The following is a 4672-nucleotide window of genomic DNA, read 5'->3' on the forward strand; positions in this document are numbered from 1 at the left end:
AAAAGATCTTCGTGACCCAGATAATCACAATGGTGTGATCACTCACCTAGAGCCAGACATCCTGGAATGTGAAGTCAAGTGGGCCTTAGAAAGTCTCACTACGAACAAAGCTACTGGAGGTGATGGAATTCCAGTTGAGCTATTTTCAAATCCTGAAAGATGATGCTGTGTAAGTGCTGCACTCAATATGCCAGCAAATTTGGAAAACTTGGCAGTGGCCACAGGACTGGAAAAGGTCAGTTTTCATTCCAATCCCAAAGAATGCTCAAACTACCGTACAAATTGCACTCATCTCACACACTAGTAATGCTCAAAATTCTCCAAGCCAGGCTTCAGCAATACATGAACCATGAACTTCCAGATGTTCAAGCTGGTTTTAGAAAAGGGAGAGGAACCAGAGATCAAATTGCCAACATCTGCTGGATCATCGAAAAAGCAAGAAAGTTCCAGAAAAACATCTATTTCTGCTTTCTTGACTATGCCAAAGCCTTTGAATGTGTGGATCACAATAAACTGTGGAAAATTCTGAAAGAGATGGGAATACCAGACCACCTGACCTGCCTCTTGAGAAACCTATGTGCAGTTCAAGAAGCAACAGTTTACTGGACATGGAACAGACTGGTTCCAAATAGGAAAAGGAGTACATCAAGGCTGTATATTGTCACCCTGTTTATTTAACTTATATGCAGAGTACATCATGAGAAACGCTGGGCTGTAAGAAGCACAAGCTGGCATCAAGATTGCTGGGAGAAATAACAATAACCTCACATATGCAGATGACACCACCCTTATGGCAGAAAGTGACAAGGAACTAAAAAGCCTCTTGATGAAAGCACAAGAGGAGAGTGAAAAAGTTGGCCTAAAGCTCAACATTCAGAAAACGAAGATCATGGCATCTGGTCCCATCACTTCATGGGAAATAGATGGATAAACAGTGTCAGACTATTTTGGGGGGGCTCCAAAATCACTGCAGATGGTGATTGCACCCATGAAATTAAAAGATGCTTACTCCTTGGAAGGAAAGTTATGAGCAACCTAGACAGCATACTGAAAAGCAGAGACATTACTTTGCCAACAAAGGTCCGTCTAGTCAAGGCTATGGTTTTTCCAGTAGTCACGTATGGATGTGAGAGTTGGACTGTGAAGAAAGCTGAGCGCCCAAGAATTGACGTTTGAACTGTGGTGTTGAAGACTCTTGAGTGTCCCCTGGACTGCAAGGAGATCCAACCAGTCCATTCTAAAGGAGATCAGTCCTGGGTGTTCTTTGGAAGGACTGATGCTAAACCTGAAACTCCAGTACTTTGGCCACTTCATGCGAAGAGCTGACTCACTGGAAAAGACTCTGATGCTGGGAGGGATTGGGGGCAGGAGGAGAAGGGGATAACAGAGGATGAGATGGCTGGATGGCATCACCGACTCGATGGACGTGAGTTTGAGTGAACTCCAGGAGCTGGTGATGGACAGGGAGGCCTGGTGTGCTGCGATTCATGGGGTCGCAGAGAGTCGGACACGACTAAGTGACTGAACTATAAGCTATGACACTCGGTCACAGTAACCCTAAACATCCTGCACTGTGCCCGTAGTCTCACCTAGGGCCCATCTTGCAGTGCTCCAAGTCTGGCCATCTACAGCTGAGGGCAGCAGGAAGTTAGGCAGCACCTTAGCTGGGCAACACCAAATTCTAAAGACAGCCCTTGCTGCCTTTCCTTCCCTGTACTGCCTGAACCTTTGTAACAAATCTGCTCAAGGTGTGATAATCGCCTTAACCTCTAAGTAGCAGAAAAGCTGGAAGCTGGGATTCTTTGTTCATCAGGCCATTTTATGACAATCTGAGATTACGCTATTCCTTCAAATCTCTCAAAGAATGTTGTTTATACATTACATAAGCCATTTGAAAAATATTTAGCCTAACACAGTTAATAGGTAACATATTTTTCTCTATGCAGGCTTTCCTACAAGAGAGTGTGACCATTTGTCTTCTGTTCTGACGCACGAATCAGTTTCCCCAGATCTAACTGGATCTAGGTCAAGTGTCTAGCAGAACCTTATTTGATGGGTGGATAAGTTTTGTTATCTGTGCTGTTCAGGAAACCACGGGGCTGGCTGAGCACTTGAAAATGTGTCCAGGAGAAGGAAATGGCAACCCACTCCAGTAATCTTGCCTGGGAAATCCCATGGACAGAAGAGCCTGGTGGGCAGTCAGACACGACTGAGGAAGGGGCAGGCACTCGCTAGAGGCCCCAGAGCTTTTGATGGCAGAGCCAGCACTGTGGCTGAGGACTCCTGGCTCCCAGGCCTCTCTTACCAGATGGAAGCGTGGAAAACTAGTCAAAAATATGCCTGAGGGCATTCCTGGCGGCTCAGTGGTAAAGAATCGCCCCCCTGCCAAAGCAGGGGATGCGAGTTCCACCCCCGGTCTGAGAAGACCGCACGTGGCAGAGCAGCTGAGCCCACGCATCACAGCCACTGGGCCGGGGCTCTCGAGCCCGGGAGCCGCAGTACTGAGGTCCGTAGGCGCCAGAGCCCGTGCTCCGCAACAAGAGGAGCCACCACGGTGAGAAGCCCAAGCCCCCCCCACTGGAGAGCAGCCCCTGCTTGCCACAGCTAGAGAAAAGCCCACGCAGCATGAAGACCCTGCATAACCATAAATAAAATCATTAAAAAAACAAAAAGAAAAGAAAATGTGTCCAGTGTAAATGGAAAACTGAATTATCTAATTTCAATACATTTAAGTCCCCACATGTGGCTGGAAGCCACCATATCAGCAGAGCTCAGGGTGCACTGGCTACATGCATTTTCATTATCTGCAATTGTGAGAACCAGGTACAGGATGTGATGACCCCAGAGTGACCCATCTTCATAGCCACGCTGGAAGGACAACCACCATCCTTTTTACTCTTATCTCTTATGTGTTCTTTCCTAAAATAAAAAAAAGCCCATTAAGTATTTAAATGTTGAACTTCCCAAGACTTAGTGGAGAAGACAGAGATGTTTCTTATTTTAGAATGACAACCAACCAACCATTTACAGTACAAAAGCTCATCATAAAGGTGTCCTAAAATAGACTAATATTCATAGAAATATATAAGAAAGGCAAAATTAAAATCAACATTAAGAAAAATGGCCACAAATGGTGTTGTGGAAAATTTAGTTAACTGCTTGGCGTAAACAGAGTTGTCCTGAGCAGGAGATGGGGTTTTCAACAAAAGAAATCATACACGCACACATACAAAACCTCTGAACACCAAAAAACACTACACACACACACACACACACACACACACACACAAAGAGCTGGGAGCAAATTATCTGTTAGAAAACACAAGCTAAAGATTACTATTCTTGGTACATAAGAAACTTACAAATTAGTAAAAAAAAAAAAAAGTTAAAAAAATAGTCAAACGTGAAAAGAGAACTAGGAAAAACACAGTAACACAGTCTAACACATTAACACATAGTAACATCAAAGAAATGCACATTAAAACAAGGATGTATCACTTTTCACCTATTAAAATGGTAAAAAATATATAGAATACCCATAATGCTTGCAAGTATTTTCATACATTACAAATTGGCAATACTTATCAATACTCTTTAAAATAATTATATCCTTTAACAGAGAAATTCTACCGTCAGATGTCAGTCTTCCAGGGATGTGAACAAGATTTTTAAGAATCTTCACCAACAGCACTTAGAAGAAAAAATGGCACACGGTCCAACCACAAGCGATTCATAAAAAATAAGTCATGACTCATCTATTCAATGGAATGCTATGGATTTATTTCACGTTTTCAAGGCTATTTATAACATGGAAATAACATGGAAAACAACATAATATTAAGTGAAACATTGTAAGTAAATCTGTACTGAATGCTTCTCCCAGTAACATCATGTTACATTGAAGGATATACAACTCAAACAACTGCTTCTTTTGCTCCAAGAATGCCCATCTCTGCTGTAAGCTACCCTCCATCCTCGCCTCTGAAGCCCTTCTCTTTCTAAGCTCCTCCCTACCCCTGCCTTTCCTTGTTACTGGGTCTCTGCAGTGCAAACATTTCTCTCCAGATCAGTCCCAGAGACAAAAACACTTTTGTAATTTCTTATAAATCTTCTTAAAGGACAACTTTCCCCCTAATACCTAGCATCCTATTCTGCTGCTTCAACCAACTCAGGACATCAGTTCTATTCCTTTAACCCCCACTTCCACCCCAAAAGCTTGTCTTCTTTCTTCTCAAACCTTCCCTTCCCCACCAAGATTTTTCCATTTAGTTCCATGAACACTTTCCCATTCTGAAACCTCACCTGCTTCTCTTCACAATCCTATGGGCTCTTTGAGGGGAGTTAGATTTTGTGTGTCTGATGGAGACAATTTCTACCTCAGCATCTTAGAGCTTATGAAAGGCATAAGCCAGAATAACATGATTTAGACTGTCTTCTCAACCTAAATTTGCTTTATTATCTGCACGTAATGCAGCCCTGTGACAAGTACTACTGCTGTATGTTGTTTTCTCTTTTTAATATTTTTTTTGATGTAGACCATCCTTAAAGTCTTTATTGAATTTGTTATAGTACTGTTTCTATTTTATGTTCTGATTTTTTGACCATGAGGCATGTAGCTCCCCAGCCAGGTAGCGAATCGGCACCCCCTCACTGGAAGGCGAAGTCCTAACCA

Source organism: Bison bison, unplaced genomic scaffold (genome assembly GCF_000754665.1).
Source record: "Bison bison bison isolate TAMUID 2011002044 unplaced genomic scaffold, Bison_UMD1.0 scf7180017864472, whole genome shotgun sequence".
NCBI classification, from domain to species: domain Eukaryota; kingdom Metazoa; phylum Chordata; class Mammalia; order Artiodactyla; family Bovidae; genus Bison; species Bison bison.